Below are 17,500 nucleotides of genomic sequence, written 5' to 3' on the forward strand. Positions count from 1 at the left end.
GAGAGAGAGAGAGAGAGAGAGAGAGAGAGAGAGAGAGAGAGAGAGAGAAAAGAGAGAGACATATATATATATATATATATATATATATATATATATATATATATATATATATATATATATGTATGTATATATACAAATATAAGAGAGAGAGAGAGAGAGAGAGAGAGAAACTGAGAGAGAGAGGTAGAGAGAGATAGGGAGATAGATAGTTGGGCAGAGTTAAAAAAGAAAAGTCCAGCATCTACAGGTCAATACCTTGACCAACTGCACTACATAAAAGAGACAATAAACTTGAGCCATAAAGTGAGCTCAGCTCAAGGAAGTCCACAGTTACTGACACACTTACAACAAGTGATGACACAGTAACGAGCGATGACACGTACAGACTTGTGACACAAAAATGACGACCCAAACGGGAAAGAACAGATGAGACGTGGCTTGTGACACTTGATGGCGCAATCGGCTAAGTTGCTACCGCTTGTCACGTCCTAGTCCGGGTTCGAGCCCTTGGCCGTATCATGTTTCAATTTCTGCATGTTGGCCTCCGCGAGTCTCTCGATATTGATGGCTTAGAATTAAAGTGTATTCTGGTTGTTATATATATATATATATATATATATATATATATACATATATATATACATATATATATACATATATATATATGTATATACATAACATTCTGGCTGCCATCAGATGATTTTATTCATCTAAGGGAGAGGGGGTGAGCCTCCTGTACATAAAATGCGAAGGATTACCTGAGCTGAATGGAATCGGCTGGCAAGTCCCAGGGGGACATAAGGTCGATGTCTACGGGTTAACGAATGCATATTTCACCCTTACGTGAGTCCCCTCACCCCCCGAAGCTGAATGAAATCTTGTGGCGAAAATAACAATTATAAACGAAGAACATAAACTTAGATCTCTGAAAGAATTCTAGTGCCATAGTTGAGGTGATATGTCATTTGTGTGATATGAATAACACGTGTAATAATATATAACACAACATGGGTGATAGGTTGGTGACTTAAACATCTGTGATACACATGCGTACATACGCGCGCACACGCACACACACACACGCACACACACACACACACACACACACACACACACACACACTGGTAATAAATTGAGCTTCACCGATGTGATGAGTGATACAGCCATCATATGGAAGTGACACCTGATCTTTTGTTACGTGAACGGCAGGTGACACGCTAGAGGTGATACGTCATATGACACAAAGATATCAGATGACACGCGATAAGTTACATGAGTAGCAATCTAAATGGATTATGACACGGAAGGTTTGTGTCAAATCTAAGTACATGGTGACACACAAGGTGTGTCATCTGACACAATACTTTAAAACACAAATATCGTAAATAGTATACTAGTGTCTGATGACATGCGTGTTGTCTCAAATGTCAAATAACTTGTTCCATCGTTCTGACCTGACACACAAACTTATGACACATGTACATGTGGCAACATGACGAAATGCGCTCCTGAGTTGTGACACGACATATGTGACACAAGACGTGATACAAAATTCAGAACCGTCCCGCATGACTTGTTCGTCTTTCTTTTCTTTTCTTTTTCTTTTTTCTTTGGTCTATCTTCAGCTCAGCTTCAATTACTGGAAACCGGTTCTGGAGTTCTGGGTTAAGCCAAACCGGTAAACCGGTACCATCTGAAAGTACACCCGGCGAAGTAAGTCGTTTCAATACCCAGAGGAGTATCATTACCGTTACCGTTACCGTTACTAAAGCACCAGGCACTATTTTTTCTTTTTTTAGGAAATTACTTTTTCCAGTCGCGTTCTTGTTAGTTTTCGCATCTTTTCCAAAACATGTAGCCTCTCACGCACCCCCCAAATTTGATGAAGGAACGTTAAAGGAATAATGGCGGTCATCAGTTTGAACATTTGCGACCACGCAGAGGGACTAGACTAGACAAGGGAGGAAAATCATTATTTATTTTAATTTCGACAAAGTTACGAAATGTCTCAAGTAGTGAATCTTTTATTCTGGACACCCTGTGAGTGTCTAATATAGAACAAGGTTAAGAAAATGCCTTACTGGCAAATGAGAAATAAAACCTGAAAGTTTATATAACTTGATATGCAAATCATTGCACCAAGGAGAGAACGTGCTTTGCTCCTTCGGTGAAGAGCCTACAGCTTTAAAGGCTGGCCCATCTCCATCTCACACGTTGATGCCCAGTAACAATGGCGGACATTAAAGGTGCGATAGACCAGTGTCGCATATTACAAAGGAGGAGTATACTGACAGGAGACCTTCAGGTTCATAACTAGGTCGGATGCAAAATAATAATAATAAATAATAATAATAATAATAATAATAATAATAATAATAATGATGATGATGATGATGATGATGATGATGATGATGATGATGATGATGATAATAATGATAATAATAATAGTAGTAGTAATAATAATAATAATATAATAATAATAATAATAATAATAATAATAACAAAATAAATAGATAAATAACATACATATACCAAAGGCTTTTTCCCCCTTACACAGGAGGTAGCCAAAAGACAAAGGTATAGAAACCACTCCCACCCATTCCATCCCCTACATACTCCACTTCCCTCCACCCTCTTATCTTGGCACTTCCTGGGTGACGGGTCATCCCTGCATCTTGTCCACTGCCCTGGGTCAGAAGCAGTGTCGCAAGACACAGCACATCCACAGCAAGGCCGCTTCATTAAATCGGCGAACACCCCTCTAACACACAGACAACTAATAATGATTTATAATAAAAAAAATAATATGTGTTAGCATTTAATCAGCATGGTCGACTTGATTACACTAATGACTTCATTGACAACCACAGCCATACCAACATACCAAAAAAAAAAAAAAAAAGTTCGAATGCGCTTGTCACCATACATACCACCTTACCAAGCCGGATCAAGGCACCATGGTGAGAGAGATACAGAGGCCTCAGGGGACAGGCCGGTCATGCAGAGGACAACTGAGGCTGAACTACATACACTAAATACTCTCCTTACGGTGTATTTTTATTCTGGATGTATCACCTTGAAAATGACCAGTGTCGAAACGTCGGTAATAAAACTTAAAACTCTTCTCTTGTTTCCGTTTCCTCTGTCCTCAAAAAAAAAAAAAAAAAAAAAAAAAAAAAAAAAAGATCACCAAGTGATTCTATTGAGACATGTGGGGATTATCTACGCATTGAACACAACCCAAGAATTTCCGAATTATATTTCTTCAGTGGCTTCGGGTTAAATTCTTCACGAAATTTTGACTTCGGTAGTTCCTCGAAGACACCTCAATCACCAAGAATGGTTTCTGAAGAAGAGCTGGCGCCTGGAGGCTCGTGTCTATTTTTATTTGTTGATATTTATTCTTATGATCATTCTCTCTCTCTCTCTCTCTCTCTCTCTCTCTCTCTCTCTATATATATATATATATATATATATATACATATACGCCCCCCCATATATATATATATATATATATATATATACGTTTTATCAACCACAATGCACTTTAATTCTAAGCCATATAGGCGCATGCAGAAATTGTAACGTGGGACGCCCGAGGACTCGAGTGCATTGTGGTTGATAAAACGTATCTCTAAACACTGGGACCCATTCAGTGTCGTACACACACACATATATATATATATATATATATATATATATATATATATATATATATATATATATATATATATATATATATATATATACTCCTCTTTATTCAGTTCGGCGTCACGCCCCTCCCCCACCCTCTGATATTGTTTACAACTCTGTTGTGATTACATCTTGAACAATTCCGTGCATGTTCGTCACGCTTCACGCTGCCTTTTATCTTGAGCACCAACTCAATCTTTGTAGCCCTGTGGAATTATGCATACATCATTATCCATCATACCTCGTCGCTTATAACTATTGCATGTACATATGATGGGTAAGTGAATAGGTTTATGCACACACACACGCACACACACAAAGTATATGTGCATATGTGGATTTATTTCTGTGCCCATCGAACTCAAACCTACTCTCTGACCCTGTTTGAGGTGACTCGACATTCTATCTAAAAATGAAATATATATAAATAAAAAAAGAATAGAAAAAGAAGAAAAATAAAACTCCACTTGCGAAAGATAAAACCCAGAAACGAGTCCCCCCCCTTGCCTAGTCTCAGCAAGTACCAGCTGCCCGAGCTATGGGTCCACAGGACATCGACTCCTGTCCCCGGACGGCCTTGGGAACGTCAGGTATAGATATCCCTATCCGCCCCAGTCGCCCTGACGCAGAGGCGTCCTTGCCAAGCCGGGGGCTCGCTGTCCTTGGAGTGGGGAGACCGGGGCGGCTGCTGCTGCTGCTGCTACAGCCAAACCCACACTTAAATGGCAAAGGAACAAGCTCAGTCTAACAAGCACTTGCTTCGGGCGACGCAAGTCCGCTGTAGAGAGTGAAATGAATTAACACGCGCAGACATGCATACAGGTTCACGCGTTCACATACACACCCACACACCCACGACTCGATGGCGCATTGGTTAAAGTTCCCGGCCGGTACTACGGCGGTCCGAGTTCGAATCCCGCCCAGGGTTGAAATAATTTTAGTATCGCTGCGCTGTGAGTTGTTACTCCAACTCGTGGGTGGGGAGTCGGGGGGGTGCGTGTAAGGTCACAGGCTCACAGCATTACCTATAGATCGATCATATATGAGCTCTTAACTCTCTTTCGGGAGGGAAATAGCTGTTGATCACGAGTCCAACACGTGATACAAGACGATGGTGAACCTCTCACACACACACACACACACACACACACACACATGTATGTGTGTGTGTGTGTCTATGTGTGTGTGTGTGTAGCTCAGAGATCGTCTTCAGGGGTTACAACTGGTGCAAATAGACCACTTTGTGTACTCTCTTTTACCGACGCTTTACCTCTCTCCCTCCTCTCTCGTTTTCCATTTGACAAATCTTTCCATCTCTATTACCTCCAATGACAATTTACTTTATTGTCTATTGCAATTGTTTATTACTATTTAAGATGCTGTCTGAAAGTTTCTGCAGTTTCAACTTTTGTCCTTTCGTTCTTCCAGCTGATACCCAAGACCTAAGCCTCCTTGACACACTTTAACAGGCTAATCATCATTTTCCTCCTTCTTCTTTCCTTTTGTTTCGTTACTTTCACTTTCTTCATTTTTACAACGTGTGTGTGTGTGTGTGTGTGAGTGTGTGTGCGCGCGCGTGTGTGTGTATTTACCTAATTGTAATGTACAAGAAAGTAGAAACGCTCGTAGGGTCCCGTCCCCTACTCACCAATTTATCATACCTTCACTGATAAAAAATATAGTACCACAGTCGGAACAAAAGAAAGAACTGAATACGCGAGTCTAAATATTTCGGCTGCTAACTGCAGTCCTCTTCAGTAGTCACACGTATTCTGATCTTCTTTTGTTCCGACTGTGGTGTTAGTTGTTATCATACCTTGTTTTAGTCATGTCTGGTTCCAATTTGGACTATATCCTTAACTTTCAATTACTTTATTCCTATTTTAATTGATGTATTATTCCTGCTTCGGTTACATTACCTTCTAAGCTATTCCAAGCATTATTGCATTTATATAAAAAGATGTACTGTGTGTGCATGTATGTCCGTGTGTGTGTATGTGTGTGTGCGTGCGTGTATGCGTAAATGTGTATGCGCACGCGCGTGTGTGTGTGTCCGTGTGTGTGTGTGTGCCCGTGTGTGCGTTAATGTGTGTTACGGATACTATATTCTTTTCATTTTGAAATTACATATTTTACACAAATATATCAATACATACAAAAATTAACTACATTATTCAATTATACATATTAAACTTATGCTTTTCATCAACTTTTTTATTACTTCCAGTAACCTCTCTTACAAAAAGATATAAAATATAAACGCACCTGACCTTTACTTAAGAATGAGAAAAAGTACTTTAAGAATTTATTTTCATTTGTTAAATTTTGGGCCCAATCGTCTTATCAAGATTGACCAAATATGCTGTAATGGCTGCCATTTATTTTGTTTATTTTTATTCATAGTTTTTTTTTTTTATTTATCTAGTATTCTTTATGTTTATTATATTATCCGTTAATTTATTATTTATTATATATAAAGGTAAGGTGGCAAAATGGAAAGTTAAGGCTAGAGTAGTGAGTTTATTCAGACCTGTAGGGTCTTCCTCAGTGGACTGAAAACAGGAGAGGAATCAAAATTCGTCAAAATTCAGTCCTCCGAGAAAGACCGTCGAGGACGAAACATCTGTTTCTGAATAAACTCACTACTCTATCCTTAACTTTTCATTTTGCCACCTCACCTCTATATTTGTAAATCTTTAGTTATCATTCATTATAAATTATTATTATTTTTCTGTTTGTTTACAAATTATCATTATCTACTTATCTATTTCATTTGTTAATTGATTTATATTATTATTCCAGCATCCGACCTAGTTATGAACCAGTAGGTCTCCTGTTGGCCTATTCTTCCTTTGTAATCATTTGTATAACTTCAGCTTTGCAATCGTCGACTGCAAATCGCGACATTATCTGAACCATGACCACGCAAGAAAAAAAATGCTGAATCCTTTGTAAACTTGGCAACTCGACGCTGCCGCACGCTTCATAGAAAACGTCAACCGCTTAACCCAGTTTAACTTGACATCGCCCAAATCTTTCCCTCTCGTCCTCCCTCAAACTCAACTCACTGGCCCTCATCCATCACCGACTTGAAGACAGAATCTCCCAACAGCGACGAATCGTCGATTGGCTTTTTGTTCTTGTCTCTGACGAAGCAGAAACGGCCTATCACAGCATCGCCTTGCTTTCACCAATTGGGTCAAATCTTGACCTTGTCGGACGGGGAGGGTTCAAGGTAAAACCAACGACTTTGCACTGAATTTGACACCATGCAAGAATGAGTACATGTACACTAATCCAACTCACGGGACGCATGTACATTTGTAATGGAATTACATACATAAGAATGTACTGTGTGTGTGTGTGTACATGTATGTGTGTTTGTGTGTGTGTATACATGTGTGTGTTTGTGTGCGTGTATACATACAGTATGTGTGTGATTCACCATTCACTATGGTCTTGGATCATGTGTTGGACTCGTGATCGACAGCTATTTCCTTCCCGGAAGAGAGCTCATAGCTCATATATGGGTAATGTTGTGACCTTACACGCACACACACCCAACTCCCCGCCCACTAGAGTGACTCGCAGCGATATTGAAATTATTTCAGCCCTGGGCGGGATTCGAACCCGGACCACCGTAGTGGCTGCCAGGAACTCTACCTACTACGCCATCGAGTCGCGTGAGTCTGTGTGTGTGTGTGTGTGTGCATGTGTGTGATTCACCAAAGTCTTTGATAACGTGCTGGACTCGTGATTAACAGCTATCATTTTCCTAAATGAGATCTAAAAAATCTTGTATTTTCTGATTAGTAGCAGTAGTGTTCTGACCTTACACACACACACACGCAAGTACATCAACTTGCTCATGAAGGGATGGTAATAGCTTCCAGTATTAATGAAATTGTTCACGATAGGATAGGAATGTGGCGCTAACTTGGGACCTCACGTGCAGGAGTCTACGACGCTAGCCATTACTTTAATAGGTACCGTATGTGTGTGCGCGTGTGTGCGTGTGTGTGTGTGTGTGTGAGTGTGCGTATGTGTGTGTGCGCGTATGTGTGTGCGTACGTGTGTGTGTTTGTGTATGCGCGGATGCGTACTTGCGTTCATTGTTTTATGTGTGTGCGTACGTAGGTGCACATGCGTGTATACACGTGCTTGCGAGTGTACGGTTGCTTGCGTAATGCCCCCAGGTAGTTGGTAATAGTTTTTGGAGCACGGAAGCAACCTACGACATTTTCGTTCGCGATGATTATCAACCAAAGAAAGGGTCTATGGGGACGAGGGGCCTTGAGAAGGCGAAGGCCAACATTGCCACACGTGGCAACAGTTACCTGAGGCTAGATGGTCCTCAGACAAAGGATATGCCCCGATCTAAGGACCCTCCTTAAAAAAAAAAAAAAAAAAAAAAAAAAAAAGTTTTTACTTGGATGGCTAAAGTTCGATCCCCCAAGTCTCATTTTCATTACTTTTCAACCCCTCAGTGCAATAGAGGACATCAGAGGTGCAGCATACCAGTGTCGCAATTCAATGAAAGCACCTGAGTAATATGACGGAATTATTTCAGACCATCTTGCCACTCAGAACCATTCCAGCACACACAAAACCCCACACACAATTCTCACCCTCCATACGACCATACCAATCAACCATGGTAGGTTACATGGGCTACACCAACGCCTAAGGGGATAGATAGGTATTGGCGGGGACCACTAAGGGTTAGCGTGAGCTCGTCATTTATTTTTAGGTTAAAACCGAACTGAGTTCACTTGTGGCCGAAGCCGATATATATATATATATATATATATATATATATATATATATATATATATATATATATGTATATATATATATATATATATATATATGTTTGTGTGTATATGTATATATATATATACATAAATATATACATATATATATATATATATACATATATATACATATATGTATATATTTATATACATATATATATATATATACACATATATGTATATATATATATACATACATATGCACACACACACACATATATATATATATATACATACATATGCACACACACACACACACACACATATATATATATATATATATATATATATATATATATCGCGTGGGCAGCATTCGTGGTGTCAGGTAGGTGTCTGCTTTGGTCGCAGCGTGTCCCCTCCGACGCCACACGGTCAATCGTGTCACGTGGCTCGTACATCACATTATTAATAAAGATCCGTGTAACCAATGGAAAGGAAATGGTGGTTTGGGGTACCCGCTGACTTCGCCTGATGGCTAGGAATCGTGGTTTCCCTTTGACACGGCGACCTATCTTCATTCCCCAACAAGAACCAGTCAATTTGATTCAATTGAGGGTCCCATTCTCAGAGGAGGTCAGTCTCTGTTTAATGGGCCTCCCCCTTGCTGAGAAAAATCACTTGGTGATAATCAGAAGAATATCATGTGGGGTGACACTGTATTGAACAAGTTAAACTTTCTATTTGTGTGTTGACCCCATATGATTTGCAAATTACTTTTGTGACCCCAATTATATATATGTATATATATATGTATATACATATACATATATATATATATATATATATGTGTGTGGGTGTGTGTGTATATATTATATAACATATATATATATATATATATATATATATATATATATATATATATATCACTGTTTACATTCATTCTTAAATATATATGAATTGCAGTTATGTTGTGTTGTGCGAAATTCGTGACAGTGACTTTAAAGGCGTTATCACACTGGGCTATTTTTCCTCCGACTGTTGGAGTAGATTTCCAGCTCGCAGCTTTCTGAAAGGAATTTCATATGCAGGAGGAAAATAATCTTCCTCCAGCGTACCAAATGACATTCTATGTATTTTTGTTGAGAAAACAAAATACATTCCCATAGTAATTTGAAGGCGGAAAAAAGTGCAGGAGGTGTGGGTTACCCCCGATGAAACGGAGGTTGGAGGGAAAAAAATCCAGTGTGATAGCCCCTTGACGACCAGTGTGATAACCCCTTGACGACCAGTGTGATAACCCCTTGACGACCATTGAAATATTTATGACCCTAAATACCCCCATTTATTTCATGCGAGTCCAAAGACATGTGACATGCCTCCACTACCCTGTCAGTTCCCGGTGGGGGAATATGACCCCTGGAAGGACATACTAATCCCTGCTGTGGACCCCTGGGTTTTGGGCTGAAGGTGGAATGGGAAATGGGAAAAGTTACTGGTGTGTATGGAAGGGTGATGAGGAGCCGAGTAATACATACACACGAACATATATACATACATATATATAATGTATATATACATATATGTGTATATATTTATATGTATATACAAATATATATATATATATATATATACATACATTCATGCGTATATGTATATATATGTATTGTTTTTAAATTACATACATCATCCATAATTCTCCAGAATAAAAAATAAAAAAAAATGTCCTGGACAGGATTGTGTTAAATTGTGAATTGAAATGACGAGGTGAAATGAAAATGGTAAAAAAAAATATTACTGTGAACTGGAACTGAATTGGAGCTGAAAAAATCATAATAATATAATAAATTTAATTGAAATTTGTATCAATGAACTGGTGTGAAGTGAATTTTTAAATTAGTGTTTCATACTCTAATACGTAAATTAATTTTTTGTACAGTAATTGATTATAAGGTAGCCAAACAGTGGAATATACTTTAATGCCATTACACAAATGTCACGAATAGTTCACGTGAAACAGCCTATTATAGTCATATAAATTTTAATTTAGAGAGAAACCATTTTCTGTACAAATCACGAATTGAATTAGAATTTAGTATTTCTTTTTTTCTACGGATAATTTGAAATAAATTGGAACTGAAAAATTCCACAAATTATATTAACTGTAAACGAATGCTTCACAATTTTATCTGAATTGGAATATAACTAAAATGACAACACTGGGTAAATACATTTTTTTTTAATATCTAAAATCCAACATGCTCTAATAATGTGGACACCATTATTGAAATAGAGCGTTTCAGTGAACCAGCACGCTTCTGTTAAGGTCATTTTTACTCTCAAGTCACAAGTTGGCCTCTCTCGACATTTGGTAATAAGAAGCCACAGACGTGGTCAAACTAGCCGAGTCTAAGTGAAACTAGTTTTGTCACTTTCAAGTTGTGAGTGAGGAGGCGAGAGAGCTGTTGGCTCACAGAGCGATGCAACTGATGATAGTGTGTGTCTGCGAGGGGGGGGGGCAGGACAAACATTTTCTAATGTTCTTTACTTTTTATTCTATTTATTTATTTCTTATTATTATTATTGTTTTTTTTTGGGGGGGGGGATTCCTTAATCTTTAAACGTTGGAGAGTTTCATTAAGAAGATGGGGAGCCTACGCCAGGAGGCGCTGAGTAGTTGCGGCCGAAGCCGCTACCTTTGTTCTTGTACTGTTGGGCCAGCTAACAGTCACTGCTGGGCATGGGAGAGAAATGTGGGACTCGTACCCACAACGAACCGAATGCGAGACCAGAACGCTTCCCATTACGCCACTTTTGATTAATTTCGAATAAAATCGTCTGGCGGCAGATAAAAAACACACATAAAAGAAATATTTCCACCGTGTACTCGAGCAAATATTGCTTTGTCGTGATTTCGGGATTCTTTGTCAAAATGCAACTTCCGTCCTCTGTCCTTTAATTTAACTCCTACTCGGCCTTCTGCCATTCACCATCATGGTCTTGGATCACGTGCTGGACTCGTGATCGACAGCTATTACCCCCTTCCCGCGGACGAGAGCTCAGAGTTCGTGCATGGCCCGATTATGTATGGTTATGCTGTGAAATTACACACACACACACACACACACACAAACACTCATGCACACACATTGCCCACCAGAATTGGAGTGCCGGCTCGCAGTCCAGCGTATCACTGTACTCTTGTATTTTTTTTTTTTTCTCGCAGGATAAGGCATTAACTTAAATTATGATTTGTTAAAACAGATATACAAGTTGCAAACGGATCTGTGATGGTGGAATGAATAGTTGTGATTGTAGTCAAGCTGGTAGGATGTAACAATAATATAATTGCATAGTACATACATGCATACATACATATAGAGGTGAGGTGGTAAAATGAAAAGTTAAGGCTAGAGTAGTGAGTTTATTCAGAACCAGACGTTTCGACCTTTAGGGTCTTCCTCAGTGGACTGAAAACAGAAGAATCAAAATCCGTCAACAGCTTCCAATGTGATCTAACGACCCTGCATGACCTCATTTTCTCACACTTGCCGACCGCCAGCTTTGCGGACGTTTGAGACCAGGACATAAACCCCCCGCGAGAATTTGCGGTGATTTCGGTGGCAATGTATGCCACCTCCAAAGCTTTCCTTCTCTTTTTTCCCAGTTTCCTATGTAATATGTGGACTTCTTTCCAATTAGGCAGATGATCTTCTTCGTCGATGTGAACTACTAGCGCATTTGCTGTTCTGTGGTATCTCACATCCATCTTGTGTTCTTCAAATCTTTTGTCCAGGCCGCGTCCTGTCTCATCGATGTAAGCCTTCTCACAACCTTCAAAAGAAATCTTATATACAACACTTTCATTTTCTTGTGAATTTTCTGCTTTCTTTGTAAGTTCGCCAATTTTCGTTCCGTTGAAGTAACTAAAATTATCCTGGCGTTTTTTAAGAAGTTACTAACTATTGGTGCATATTTTGAGTTAGGAATTGGAATGAATATTCTGTTGATGTTTTTGTCTGTAGACGTTGTGTTCCTTTCCATAATTTTGATGGCTTTGTGTTTCAATTTTGTAAGGAAGCCTAAAGGATATACTAATTCCTGGAAAGATTTAAAGATATGGTTAAATTCATCCTGTAAAAATTCTTTACTACATATCCTTAGGGCTCTTAACATGAATCCGATGATTATTTGATTCTTGTATTGTGAGATGAATAAAAATGGATGTAATCTTCTTTGCTTGTTCGTTTCCTATACACTGAATTTTATTCCGTTCTTTGTTTTCATCACTAAAATATCCAAAAAAAGGAATTTCATCATTTATTTCTTCTTCTTGTATAAACTGTATTTTCAGCTCTACGTTATTTAACTGAGTTAATTTCTGTTTCATGTTAAGAGCACTAAGGATATGTAGTAAAGAATTTTTACAGGATGAATTTAACCATATCTTTAAATCTTTCCATAATCAGCATATCCTTTTGGCTTCCTTATAAAATTGAAACACAAAGCCATCAAAATTATGGAAAGGAACACAACGCCTACAGACAACAACACCAAAAGAATATTCATTTCAGTTCCTAACTCAAAGTATGCACCAATAGTTAGTAACTTCTTAAAAAAACACCAGAATCAATTTAGTTACTTCAACGGGAACGAAAATTGGCGAATTTACAAAGAAAGCAGAAGATTCACAAGAAAATAAAAGTGTTGTATATAAGATTCCTTGTGCAGGTTGCGAGAAGGCTTACATCGGTGAGACAGGACGCGGCCTGGACAAAAGAATTGAAGAACACAAGAGGGATGTGAGATACCACAGAACACCAAATGCGCTTGTAGTTCACATCGACAAAGAAGATCATCTGCCTAATTGTAAAGCCCACATATTACATAAGAAACTGGGAAATAAAAGAGAAGGAAAACTTTGGAGGCGGCATAGATTGCCACCGAAAACACCACTAATTATCATGGGGGGTTTATGTCCTGGTCTCAAACGTCCGCAAAGCTGGCGGTTGGCAAGTGTAATAAAATGAGGCCGGGATGAGGTCACGCAGGGTCGTTAGATCACATTGGAAACTGTTGGTGGATTTTGATTCTTCTTCTGTTTTCAGTCCACTGAAGAAGACCCTAAAGGTCGAAACGTCTGGTTCTGAATAGACTGACTACTCTAGCCTTAACTTTTCATTTTGCCACCTCACCTCTATATCTGTCTATCTTTACTTACATACATATATATATATATACATATATATATATATATATATATATATATATATGTGTGTGTGTGTGTGTGTGTGTGTGTGTGTGTGTGTGTGTGTGTGTGTGTGTGTGTGTGTGTGTGTGTGTGTGTGTGTGTGTATGCATGCTCAACTACATGTTTTCAATATACACCTTTATATTAAGTTCTGGTATAATGAAATATATAATTTTTCTGCCACCCATCACTAATTAAAAACATCTACTACTGATCTTACGCACAAATTATTGATTCGACCACTGCACACAATAAAATCGTAACATAAGTACAAACACACACAAAAAATATAAAATCTTTCTTCAGCTGGCGATACCCACACACAAGTTCGTTGTCACGAGAGGCAGTACGTCCACACGCGACGACTGCCAGATGCAGACTGGCGGGTTTGTTTACAAAGGGCCTGGGGTCGCCCTCTCTCTCGCTGGGAAGTGCACCTGATTGTTGTGCCCCCCCTCCTCCTCCTCCTCTTCCTCCTCCTCCCGCTCCTCCCCCAACTCTCACGCACTCTAATGTGCACGCACATGTACGCACTCTAATGTGCACGCACATGTACGCACTCTCTTTCTCTCTCTCTCACACACACACTCTCTCTCTCAAACATAGTTTAAAACCAGATTAGAGCATTGGAAACACAGAGAAGGGACCTTACGAACTTTGCTCTTATTCTATATGCTACAACTAGGTAAATACAACAACACGATCTAGGTAAACACACACACACAGGCACAGACACACACACACACACACACACACACACACACACACACACACACACACACACACACTGAAGAAGACCCTAAAGGGTGTGTGTCTGTGCCTGTGTGTGTGTGTGTGTTTACCTAGATCGTGTTGTGTGGGACGTAGATAATAACAAACATTCTCCCCACATGAGTGAATTTACAACATCACAAAAAGAAATATCAGAACATCTATCAAAATTGGACGTCAGAAAATCACATGGCCCGGATGCAATTGCAAATTGGATTTTAAAAGAATGCAAAGAAGAGCTAACGGACAAAATACACATCATAATAAATGGCTCACTCAAGGAAGGAAAGATACCTAATGACTGGAAAAATGCTAACATTGTACCAATATATAAAGGAGGAAACAAGGAAGAACCCACCAACTATAGACCAGTATCACTAACAAGCACTATAGCCAAAATTTGTGAGAAAATCATCAAGAATAGATGGGTAAAACACCTGGAAGATAACAACATATTAAACCCATGACAATTCGGGTTCAGACAAGGTAGATCATGCACCACAAACTTGTTATGCTTCTACTCAAGACTAATAGACATAGTGCAAGAAAGAAACGGATGGGCTGACTGTGCATTCCTAGACTTGCAAAAAGCATTTGACAAAGTACCACACAGAAAACTACTAAAAAAACTGGAACACATAGGAGGAATACGAGGGAACCAACTAAAATGGATGGAGGACTTCCTGACTGGAAGAAAGATGAGAGTAGTACTCAGAGAAAAATATTCAGATTGGAAAGAGGTGATCAGTGGAGTACCGCAAGGATCTGTACTGGCTCCAATAATGTTTGCTATCTATATGAATGATATGGACGAGGGCGTGAACTGTTACATGAGCTTCTTTGCTGATGACGCCAAACTGTTAAGGAAAGTAGAAACTGATAAGGACTGTGAAGCACTGCAAGAAGATCTGAATAGGGTATGGAGCTGGAGTCAGAAATGGGAAGTAGATTTTAATACTAAGAAGTGTAGCATAATGGAGTTTGGAAAAAGCAAAAACAGAATATCAAGAAAATATACAATTGGAACCAAGGAAGTAAAGAAAGTAGGATCCGAAAAAGACTTGGGAGTTATTATCACAAACGACTTGTCCTATGATACACAGATTAACAAAATTATCGGGGAGACTTACAACTTGCTAAGATCAATAAAAGTGGCTTTTGCTTACCTGGACGAAGACATGATAAAAAAAATATTGGTTACATTGATAAGGCCTAGATTAGAGTATGCGGCGACATTGTGGTCCCCCAGTACCAAAAAGAACATAAAGAAAATAGAAAGAATCCAAAGAGCAGATACAAAAATGGCACCTGCACTTGCAAACCTATCATACGAGGAGAGATTGGCTAAACTGGAGCTACCGACACTGGAGCAAAGAAGAGAGAGAGGAGACCTACTGACCATCTACAGAATCATGAAAGGCACAGAGATACTTGATAGAGAAGAATTACTAAACTGGGACAAGAGAAACACAAGAGGACATGGAAGGAAATTAAGAAAACATAGCTATAGAAGAGAACTGAAGAAAAACAGTTTTCCACATAGAGTTTTAGACACTTGGAACAAACTGGATAATGAAATAGTAAGCGCAAAAACCATTCACGAGTTTAAAAGCAAACTAGACACTGAGAGATACAATGGCGGGACAACACGAGCATAGCTCCCCTTCCCGCAAAATACAACTAGGTAAATGCAACTGGGTAAATACACACACATACACACAGATACAGACACACACACACACACACACACACACACACACACACACACACACACACACACACACAGAGACTTGTTGGTTTAGTGGTAGCGCCTTGAACTGCCAACTCAGCATTCTCGATATCGGTCTCGCCAAGGGATTGAGCAACACTACAACTCGTCAATGTCTCCCATGAGAAAGGAGTTGGCATGTGTGCGTGCGTATGTGTGCGTGCGTGTGTGTGTGTGCATGTGTGTGTAAGGCCACAGCATTATCCATATATCTGGTCATATGAGCAATGAAGCTCTGATCCAGTAGGGCAATAGTTGTCGATCATGAGTACGACACGTGATTGAAGATAGTGGTGAACCATACAGTCCTCGTTTGCAAAAAAAAAAAAAAAAAAAAAAAAAAAAAAAAAAAAAAAAAAAAAAAAAAAAAAAAAAAAAAAAAAAAAAAAATAAAAATAAACCAAATCACAAATGAATATAGATTCGTCTTCTGACCTGATAGATCATGTGCCTAGAATCTTCTAAGTTTCTAGTACAATTACAGACACCCTACAAGAAAGAAAAGTTTGATTTTACTCCATTTCTATTAGGTTAGGGCGTCGTTACTTGCAGCAAAGGTCAAAGGGATGGCGGATCGAATCCTGCCACCGGCGAAGTTAAACCAAGGGCATGGTTCATTAAATTCCACGCTAAAAAGTCCTTCATAAAGGGCCCCCATCCACGGTGCGATCTGGTCTTGAGGTCGCTGGACAGATCTTGTCGGATTCGACCAGACTGGATCGTGTATGTCGATCGGACAAACCTAAACTTGTACCTACACGATCCAATCTGGTCGCATCTGTCCGGTGGACTTAAGGCCAGATCGTACAGTGGATGGAGTCCCGTGAAGGCTTTTGACATGATACCTCACAATGGACAGGTCCAGAGAGCATAGCAAAGTAGTTAGTAGAGGAGATTTCATGTGAATGAAGGGCAAATGACAATAGCGGGCGAAGGAAAATATTCACATGAGTGGAGGGGTGAGTGGAGTGCCTCAGGGTGCACTCTTGGGCCCCAGCACGCCCACCAGTGACGTCCCGGAAAGAACTTACCTCAACGTGCCATGTAGACACAAGGGTGACGTAAACGAATACCGGTGACTGATCCTTGTCCTGGTAGTCCTAACACACAGGACAAAGATGATGAATACGGACCTAAACATTTCCTGGAAAGGGGAATTGTCAGGTCAATTTTCAGGTCGTTCCTTTTGTACGATCAAGCGTGGTAAAACGGTAACACCCTTGCTTTGTGGTAAGCTGTCGCGAATCCAAGGGTTCGAATCCCAAT

General features: G+C 39.4%; 1 protein-coding gene across 2 annotated transcripts in view; it reads right to left on the bottom strand.

The window, feature by feature from the left end:
• LOC143032824 (venom dipeptidyl peptidase 4-like) overlaps nt 1-14,066 on the bottom strand; it is a 59,905-nt gene extending 45,839 nt beyond the window's left edge. For both annotated transcript variants that reach the window (XM_076197912.1, XM_076197914.1), the window contains exon 1: nt 14,016-14,066. The gene's annotated coding sequence lies outside the window, so the exon portion shown is untranslated. The remainder of the gene's footprint in view (nt 1-14,015) is intronic.
• Nucleotides 14,067-17,500: the final 3,434 nt, after the last annotated feature.

This window comes from Oratosquilla oratoria, chromosome 14, assembly GCF_046742065.1.
Source record: "Oratosquilla oratoria isolate Oo_2021 chromosome 14, ASM4674206v1, whole genome shotgun sequence".
Classification (NCBI taxonomy): domain Eukaryota; kingdom Metazoa; phylum Arthropoda; class Malacostraca; order Stomatopoda; family Squillidae; genus Oratosquilla; species Oratosquilla oratoria.